Source organism: Antedon bifida, chromosome 3 (genome assembly GCF_963402885.1).
Source record: "Antedon bifida chromosome 3, ecAntBifi1.1, whole genome shotgun sequence".
Lineage (NCBI taxonomy): Eukaryota > Metazoa > Echinodermata > Crinoidea > Comatulida > Antedonidae > Antedon > Antedon bifida.
Genome location: NC_136228.1, coordinates 3,386,233 through 3,397,620, shown reverse-complemented (window position 1 = coordinate 3,397,620; position 11,388 = coordinate 3,386,233).

The window sequence follows — 11,388 nt, the reverse complement described above, 5'->3', positions numbered from 1 at the left end:
TACCATATTGACTACAATAATATCATATATAAATAATGCACAATTCTACATTGACTTTCAAATGTCTCTTTTAAGCATAATTTGTACTATTATATGGTACGAATCACTGATCTGAAAATGACAATACAAAAACTGCTCTGGTTTAAACCAAAAAAGGAAATTGTTGAAACACAAACATTTATGATGAATACAAATCAAGAAACCTTTAAATGAACAATTCCCTTGAACCTCACAATAACAGGTGAGAATAATAATAATAACAATTCAATTTCTAATAACTGTATCAATTAATGAATATTACTTATTATTATCAATTAATGATTTGAAAAAGTTAGACAAAAAAATTTGAAGCTGCTGCTGTTATATATAAATAAATTTAGCAAAATGTTAAATTGTATTATTTAATTCTAATTAAGTCAGCAGTTAAAACCACAATTTCCAAAAATTCATATTCCATTTATCCACTATACTGTACAATACTAGTGTTGCCTAAACCACACTCAAAAATAAAACAAAGAAAATAATGATAGTTTTACTCCGTGATAATTACTAAGGAAATTCGGCCTAATATTTCGGACGTACGGACATGAAGATAAACAGGGTACTACACGGAAATACAAAACTATACGCAAACTTATGATTTTTTGGCCTTAAATTATAGAAAACCTCCAACCGGTAAAACACAATCATTATGGACAAATCGACGACATTTAAAATGCAACTGTTGGCATGTGCTGTAAATTACACCCCTGCATCCGCCCCTGTCATCTATTCATTTACAGCATGTTTTGCTAACAGTTGCATTTTAAATGTACTTGTTTGTTTTCATTTTGATTCTATAAGGAATGACATTTATAAGTTAAATGGGGAGAATATTTGACTGTTATACTGTTCTATTCAATGAGGCAGAGCCTAGTTAAATAGGATTTTAAAAAAAAAACATTTACGAGTCTAGCACAAGTACCACCCAAAATTCTCAAAATGTTAAAAAAAGTTGATTATACAATAGTCATTGGAATTGGATAACATAATACATTATATGAAATACAGCCAATCAAATGGTAAGGATACACTTAGTAGCTAGCATATGTAGTACTGAAATCGAAATTACTAGACTTTACTTAAAATATGAATAACTTTTCCCTTCGACAGAAATAAACCACTAAACCAAAGTTTTACATTGTTACTAGCTGGCTACTGGTGTAATTCTCATAACAAATTACCATTTTTATAACTCAAATTACTGTACACCTTTTATGAAATATTAAAAAAATAAATAATAACATAAAAACTCACAATACTATTGAACAACAGAATTGTTGGTAACCATAAAGTTACTCTGCAGGATTACGCATCTCTGGAAATGTTCTTCCATCCACTGGTCCGTCGGTCCGACTGAACAGCTCTACATCAACAGACGCTACTTGACTATAAGGTGTTTATTTTGTCACTGCTTCTGTGCATCACATGACTTCCTAATCAGTCTTGTATGCTAACCTATAATAGAAAATATAAGTCATGTTTACCTATCTATCGTTTGCAAACTTCATATAAACAAGATAGTGTTAGGAAGATATCATAATTCCTATTCGACCAATGTAAACGAACGTGAAACATTATGGGCGGAGCCAGAGCGATAAAATTAAAGAGTTGCGACATTGGGTTAAAGTCATGTGATATACAGATGAAATTATGTCAAAATTATCTCCATTAACGCATGAAAAGTATAGGAGCAACAAAATACTTTAAATGTTTTCTTATATTTTTAAAAATGTATTTGCATATTTGACGGTAAATTATTGATGTGCAAAGTGTACAGAAGTACTTGCGGCAAAGAATAATTGCATGCGCGTGCGCTAGTACATTATAAAGTTTGATTTATTGATTTTGGAATAAAACATCCCAACTAACTATGTAATATTTTTTAATTAATAATTCAGCATGCGAATTCTTTGACACAAAAATGGCTTCTAATCATTCAATGTTGTAACTCTTTATATATCTCTGGGCAGAGCCATTTACTCAATTTAAAGGACACCTTGCACATTGAGTAGGTAAATGTAAAGTAATTCTATAAGAAATAGGATAACATGTAGAACTGTAAAATAAAGATTCACAAATTACCAGTAATAATATAATGTTAGCTTTATAAAAAAAAGTGCAAATTCATAATATTTTGTGCTTTGGGGTAATAATGTGTATTTTGATTACCAGGAATTGTTTAGGTATAAAACACAATTTATATTAAGGCTAATTAGGAGGCTCTGGTTGTTTAGTAGAGGCTACTATGCCATTTTATGTTGTGATAATAGTATTTATAATATTATTTATAGACCTACTGATACTGGTTAATTATTGAAAAATGATATCTGTGGGGAGGCCTATCTTACTTCACATCACATTAATATAATTTTTTTATTTATCATAAATTGGTATGGAGAATACACTAAGCTATATTTAATGTATCACCTTATTATACATTATTAATTTAAAAGATCATAAATTGAATAATGAAACAAAAACCACTAAATGTATTTATTGTGAGCAGTCTACCAGCTTCATACAAAATATTTAAAAAATAATTATGGATTTTAAAAAATGGATATTATAATAAGAATAGAACTTCATTTTTAAATCAAGTATATTTATTATGAGATAAACAATTCTTTATATGTATGAAAGATTGAATGAATAAAAGTGGTTAACCACAAAAGAGAAAAAAAAACAAAACAATTCTTTATTTTAATAATTACATCATTTATTGTTCATATTTATTGTTCATTACTAAAAACCAAAAGTATCATTTCACACTGCCGTTTTAGTATGAATCTTCAATATACATAAAAAATACAGTAGCTCTTTATGTGGAGGTCCGAAATTGGAAAAATTAAATAGTGATAGACTTTATAAAAGCATGGCTAAAGAGGACATTTTAAAATTTTGATTAGAACCATGGGGCCTAGGCTTCTTTCCCCAGTCTATTATTAGCCCTCCCCTCTAAATACTGGATCTACTCCTGGTGTATTTCTACCAAAATGAGTGTGACATTATGTTATGCAGTTATTAGACAAACTTACTGATTCAACAGATTTTTACAATCTTCTGTCATGTGAAATATAAGAACTAAATATTAAACATATATATCTGTTGTCTTTGTTCTACTACTGTATAATATCCCACACAAATAACCTGACTAACAGCCCTGGGAAAGCAGTGCATTTTAGTCTATTAATAAATGGATCATAAAGTAAGATAGTACAATACCCCACACAAATACCCTGACTAACAGCCCTGGGGAAGCAGTGCATTCTAGTCTATTAATAAATGGATCATAAAGTAAGGTAGTACAATACCCCACACAAATATCCTGACTAACAGCCCTGAGGAAGTAGTGCATTTTAGTCTATTAATAAATGGATCATAAAGTAAGGTAGTACAATACCCCACACAAATACCCTGACTAACAGCCCTGGGAAAGCAGTGCATTTTAGTCTATTAATAAATGGATAATAAAGTAAGGTAGTACAATACCTCACACAAATACCCTGACTAACAACCCTGGGGAAGCAGTGCATTTTAGTCAATTAATAAATGGATCATAAAGTAAGGTAGTACAATACCCCACACAAATACCCTGACTAACAGCCCTGGGGAAGCAGTGCATTTTAGTCTATTAATAAATGGATCATAAAGTAATAACCAAACATTTCTATAACCTTTATACATGTTTCAAACAATCAGATGATTTTTACTTTATCTTTTGTTTAAATACAAAGTTAATATTAAACTGATGATAATGATTTTGATAGGATTTGTTTGCCTGTATCTAGGGGCAACAGGCAAACACACAGCAAGTCATTAATAATAATCAGACCCCTTGTTTTTCTCAATGTAAGCGTGTTGACAATCTGCCTATCTTTTTCCTCAAGTATACAACCCTGGCTAAATAGATTCTGAGATGAAACACAATTCCCCTAATCAACTCCTAATATTAAACAATTACTTACTTTCATAAGAAAAATAGTTTGAGCTATGAAATTGTCAAAAATTGAGTATGTTATCTAGAGCAAAATTAGTAAACACATAATTTATCCTCTTTTAGTTCTCTACTTTCACATTTTTCTATTTCCTACTCAAAATGGGTTTTGTTTCTACAATGAAGAAAAAGTCATGAGGGTGTTTCTCAACGTAGCCATAGTGGCAACGCCTTTGCATTCTAAACTTGTGTAGTTTGCATGGATCACCTTCTAATTCCCCAAAAGTATTTAGGCTATAAAGATTTCCCATACAAATTTGTTTTCTTAGTGTCCAAACATAATACCACACTGTATTCTAAGGGCCTGTTTCTGCTGAGCAGAAATAATCGATTATTAACCAAATATTTGGCGTGCCTCGCATGCCTCGCTGCCTCGCACTTTGTCAACACTCCCCTAAAAGAGACCTAATCTTTTACTTTGATGTTGATTAGCTAGATTTCTAGTTTATAAACAATTATATTTTTTAGCCAAAAAACTCTGTAACTTTTATTTTTTCAAATTAATTTGTTTAAGTAGGTTTCCAGTCATATCATTAATTTGGTTTCCAGTCATATCATTAACTAATTGGTTTGAATGACATTTTATGCATTTGCTGCAATTGTGCCATCCTTTACTGATACAAGTCCTCACACACTAAGTGGGCGTTAAAACAGGTATTCACAATACCTTATAATAGTCTTATGTGGTATCCCATGTTAGATCTGGTTGATTGAGCTCTCTTCTTTGGGTTTCATGGGTCACTATATTTGTCAAAATTGGTCTTATTTGAAATTTTATTTTTGGTTAATCTTCTTTTGGGCTACAGGGACCTCTGATAGGTAATTTGTTATCTCACATTTGATCTGGTCTGGTTCAGGGGGCTATACACAGTCATAAGACTTCAGCAAACATTTATTATCTTTATAATCTAAATATATTTTTTGTACATTATTGCTCTGGTTTAAGATTATCTATAACAAATTGTATAACAGGAACTCAATAATCAAAACAAACAAATCATTAATAACAATATGATAAAAAGTTCATTTATACAGAAAACCAGGGTAGAAATTGTTATTAATGATTTGTTTGTTTTGTTTATTGAGTTCCTGTTATACAATGTGTTATCAGATAATCTTAAACCATAGATTTGATATTAACATTGTATTCTAATGTTAAACAAAGATAATAAATAGAACACACAGCCATTTATAACTCTCTGTACTATAAATTACCATTTTGGTTATATTTACACAGAGTGATAATATTAAATAAAATGAACTTAGTCAATACTCTGTCAATCATTGTACACTTCTATTACCAAAGTGATAATGAATAGGATGAACTATAGTGAGTGGGTTAACAATGGCACTACCTAACCTTAGTTAAAAATGATCAAAAGCATGGCATAGCAGATAGATTGTAGCGTGCCATACAAATACCAAAATAAAAGGTGTTAGTGCGGTTTTAAAGGGGGATTCTGGGTTTAAAATTGCTTTTAAATATCGTTTATTTATTAAATAAAAAATATTATAACAATATAGACTATGTCAGAATGAAGAAGTAATAACGAGAAATTTAAAAAATTAAATTTCATATACATTTTAGGGTAAATTCATGGAAAGTCTGTTTTTCAGCAGCTTAGGGAAGCTCATTAATGTTCATGAGATATTCACAAAACACGTCATCAGTGGATCCCAAACTCGCGACGTCAAGCTTGTACGTTGTGTTTGTCAACTTGCATCTCTCTCCCCTGTCAAACGACAACCACCCGATCATTGTGAAATACATTTTTTGTAGATTTTCTAAGCTAGGCCTAAAGTGTAATAATAACAGTAGTAGCATATATTTATTTGACATTTAATACAAAATTTAGTACAGATTACGGAGTCATAAATTATACTATTTTTATACCTCGAATAGTACAGATCGTATATCGGCTTCACGTACTAGGCTAGGCCTAGCCTAAATCATTTTATTCATGGGTGAGAGCCATTTCCGACTAGGGATTCCATGCCACGATGGCTACGTTAAAACATTGGGGTCATCATGGGCCTATCTAGCCTACTATAAACGATTGGCCCATAAATAACAAAACTCAGTGGATTCCAAACCCATCTTATCAACCAAACTCCTAAACAATCTAAACCTAAAACGTTCTACAAAATCGGCTGTAAATATTGAGGCAAAACGAGGTCCGATCGCCTTCCGCACGTATGGTGTCCCGATCGTCTAATAAGTAGGCCTAAAATAGGCCTAGTTTACTCTCCAAAAAGCGGATACTGCATCAAGCAAGTAGACCAGGTAGTAGGAAGGAGACCTAGCCGATCCGGCACAGTTAAAATTGAGCTAGCTAGTGTAGTAGACCCTATGCGAATTGATACTACCAGGCCTTTTACTATATGCTACACTTTTTAAAATTAGCAATACTTATGTTTACAAATATTCCAACTCTCTCATTCGAGCTATATTATCTATACCATTCCGGTAGGTCGAGTCGACCTTCAATCAAATACTGTACATCGTTCATGTTGTGATTATAGACGGGGTATACTCGACCCGACCAGTTTGGTATTGTATACTGTATCTGCTTATCACGTGACGATGCCAGGCATGGGCAGAGAGAGCACGTGTATCGTAGTCTCGCTCTCCTCGCTCAACAGGAATGTATACGTTACGCTTCATTGATTTTGAAGGCTTTCCCTAAGTCAGTGCGAAAATCGGCAAACGTAAAGTGCAAACATATCTAATGTTTCACTGTTTTGATGGATTTTCATAAAAAATTGACTTTATAAATGGGAAGACCGACTAAAATTACATCAGATAAGTATAATTTTACAAAAGTAATTGATATGGTTAATGATAACGAGTCGTCGGAAGATTGACCATTTCACGAATTTCCTATTCTGTAACCACAGTGTGATTTTGCCGTAGCTGCACTTGTAATCTGGCCTCATTTCACAGCCTTCGTTCTGCTTCACTGGGCGCTTATATAAATTGAAACTTTTACCGTTCAAGAGACAAACAAATATATTTTACATTTTTTACTATTCATTTTAAACCCGGAACCCCCCTTTAAATACGATCCTCCGTTCAGGAGGTACGATTCTTTAATTAACATAGTGTCCTGAAATCCACTGAAAACGCATGTTAATTTTGTTTTTACTAAAGAATATCAGAAGAATGAGTAATCCGCGGTTTTCCCTGTAACTTTAATATTGTCCATGCGGTAGGGCGCCACCATAAGTTGGGATGTATGTGATGGTAATCTAAGCCTGGACCACCTGTAGTGTTTTCATGATAAAAAATGTTATCAACTACATGCTAACATCATATTAAACGAAGGATAGTTTAATAATACAGTCGACTCCGTCTAAGTCGAATTCGCGTAAGTCGAATAATCGCGAAAGTCGAATTTTTATGAAAGTCCCAATTCTTTCCTATACATTACTGTGTAATTTTGATTTGTAAGTCGAATTTTTCTAAGTCGAAATTCGTCTAAGTCGACGTCTTTTTGCGGTCCGAATACACACATTCTTTAGTGATTTATATTGTATAAGTCGAAGTCACAAATCATGCGGCAACAACGCGATAAAAAAAGCTGATGAAATGTATGTAATTCAATAAACAAACGACAGAGGTGATAATGTGCATATCGGTTCTCTCAAGCAGGTTGTAGCATAGGCGGCGTCCTATAACTCGCGCTAGTACTGTATATATCTGTGAGTTGTTTTAGCGTTGAGAAATTGAACGGCGTTTTGTGGGTACCTATTTTGTGCTAGACAGATGGCAATAAATAATGGATACCGTTTTCGAAAAAGAACCGAAATGTATTTATTATAAAAAAAATACAGTTAGTCATTGCCAATAAAGGAGGCTTAGCATTTATTAGGCCTAGCTAGCTAAGCAAACTGAATTCAAGAAGGTGATTCTCCATTGTAAAACTAAAAGTACGTAAGTAAGTCTAATTCTAAGTGTGATATTGAGGATAAAGTTCCTTAACACACTTGGAGTCGAAATAAAACACAGGTGCGAAACGGAACTAGCGCCCCTAGGCTAGTAGTAGGCCCCTAGTAGTAGTGTAGTCAGTACGTAGATGGCTAATCCTAGGCCTAGCCTAGGCCTAGAATAGTTTGTTAGCTAGCTAGGCTAGGTAGAGCCTATATCCTAGGATACGAATATAAGATCCAAATAAAGACCTGCTATTAAAACAATACAGTATAAAGAATTCCGTATATGATATGGTATGATAATAATGAAACAAAACTTACTTCTTGTTTTTGTCATTCTTCTGTATATATATAACGTGTGGTGGGCATGGGTGGAGTGATAAACTTTATTTTTTATAGAGGGCGCAATCACAATTTGTCTACATTTTATCGCTGCAATATAGTCCAGTAAAGATAAGTCAAAAATAGGGTGAACCTAGAACAAATTGCAACAGAATTTTTTTTTGTTTTGTCTGGTAAATATGGTTGAAATGAATATCATATCCAAAGTTTACCAAAATCGGACACCGGGAAGTGGGTTAATTAGCATAAATTCAAAATGGCCGCCATTTGCTATTTTGAAGCCTCATATCTCTCTAACGGTTGGATTTAGACCACCTAAGTGCATTACGAGTAGATATAAATGTGATATTAAACATTCTAATTAGCATATTTAAATTCCCATATGACGTACCTATGACGTCATATGGTAGTTGTGACGTCATATATTATGTTATAACTGTTTAAATGACATTATACTATGCGAACAATTTAGGAACTGCAAGAAAACATGTTTCTTGACATTCTCCTTGTTGAAATGAACATTATTTCCAAAGTTTACCAAAATCAGACGTCTGGAAGTGGGTTAATTAGCATACATTCAAAATGGCCGCTATTTATCATACCATTTTGAAGCTCCATATCTCCTTAACGCTTGGTTTTAGACCACCTAAGTGCATTCCGAGTAGATATAAATGTGATATTAAACTTTATAATTAGCATATTTAAATTGCCATATAACGTACCTATGATGTCATAAGACATATGACGTCATGTATTTTGTCACAATAATGCTCAATTGGCATTATTCTAGGGGGAAAATATAGAAACCGAAAGGAAAAAATGTTTTTAACCTCATGAAAATAGTAGAACATTTACCACATCCAGGTTAAGATCATGGGTATCAGAAGTTATTCGGCCACCCTTCACAACATGCAATAGAACATTCCAGTTAATTTTCTGCAGCTGCAACTTTTTATAACTGCATATATATCTCATATATCTCAATTATATTTAAAGAAACAGGATTCTTAATTCTGTAATGAGTCTGGGATTTAATAATTCGACCCCATCCTAAATATGGAGTTGGATCACAGTAAGTCTCCCATCCAAAGTACATACATAGAAAATGTAATGTTGGCGCCGTCAAAATACTTCCACCATACATGTAGGCACAGCAAGTCTACTTCATTGGCTTTTCTGATGTCTTTTTAAATTTTGGACCAAACAGTTCTTGCTTTGAATAGAATGCATCCCCCTGTTTCTTTGCAAATGCAGAGCATTACAAAGATGTTGCAAATTTGCTCCTTAAGATGTTTTCTTTAAGTACCAATTATTCCACTATTTTTTGCTTCTTCTGTCTTAAAACGCAATCGCTTTTTTTAATTATGGCAAAGTAAGATATTTAATAGATCCCCATCTGCATTCAAAGTTTCTATTCCATTTTTCTGACATTTTCTGTCAAGGAAGTTGAATACTGTCTTGTCGAAAAATTAAATACTGTAATTAGTAGTGGAAAGTTTGAAAATTACTTTATTACCTTAACAACTCCTTTTGGATTCCGTTGATGTGTATCTTTAACTGATGGTTCTTCATCCTAGTTAACACTAGGATGAAGTGTCGTTGTTATGTGCTCATTTAATCTTGGAAACATCATTCAAAAGATAAACATTATATAAAACATCATAAAAAGTTGTTGTCTCATAAATGATCGACACCAAACAGATGCAATGAAATAGCAACTTTGAAAGAGCAGAATGGAGATGCTGACTATACCGAAAACTACAGTATGACATCTATCATTTCATGTATCATCTCAATTTCCAGTTGGGGAATTGAGATGAGTTTGTGGGAATGATGGGTTTGAATAACCTGACCCACAGACAATCGCCTCATTACAATATTTTTTTTTTCCTTTACCAATTTAAAGAGATAAAGTTCTAAAAGATGTAGTTTTAGGAAACACAAAACAAGATGTGCGCTTGAGTACAAATCAGTTTCGGAAATACAGTTGATGATCACCTTTTATACGGTTCTGTAGAATAACTATTTTCATAAGATTTTGTAAATGGAAACTTAATGATAAATTTCAACGGTTTTTACATATATATCTACTCGTAGTGCACATAGGCTGTCTAAACCCAACCGCTATTAGGAGATACAGGGCTTCAAAATGGTATAGTAAATAGCAGCCATTTTGAATTTATGCTAATTGACCCCCTTCTTGAAGTCTGATTTTGGTGAACTTAGGATATCATGTTCATTTCAACAGGAAATTGTTAGAAAATTGTTTTCCTGCAGTTTTTTTTCTACATTTTTTAGCATGGGATAATGCCATTTAAGCAGTTATAACATAATATATGACGTCACAACTACCTTACGACGTCATATTTACGTCATATGGTAATTTAAATGTGCTAATTGGAAAGTTTAATGTCACATTTATATCTACTCGCAATGCACTTTGGTGGTCTAAAACCACCATTAAGGAGATATAGGTCTTCAAAATGATATAGTAAATAGCGGCCATTTTGAATTTATGCTAATTAACACACTTCCTGACGTCCGATTTTGGTAAACTTTGGAAATTATGTTCATTTTAACAAGGAGAATGTTAGGTAACTTGTTTTTCTGCAGTTTCTAAATTGTTCGCATAGTATAATGTCATTTAAGCATTTATAACATAATTGATGACGTCACAACTACCATATGACGTCATAGGTACGTCATATGGACATTTAAATATGCCAATTAGAATGTTTAATATCACATTTATATCTACTCGTAATGCACTTAGGTGGTCTAAATCCAACCGTTAAGGAGATATGGGGCTTTAAAATAGCAAATGGCGGCCATTTTGAATTTATGCTAATTAACCCACTTCCCGATGTCCGATTTTGGTAAACTTTGGATATAATGTTCATGTTCACCATATCAACCAAATAAAACAAAAAAAAATTCTGTTGCAATTTGTTCTAGGTTCAATCATATTTTTACTGGACTAATATTATCGAAGAACTTTATTACTCGATCTCCGGCGGCGGGTTGGTGAAATGAATAATATTATTCCTATAATAAACAATACATTTTTAACAATAGCTAGC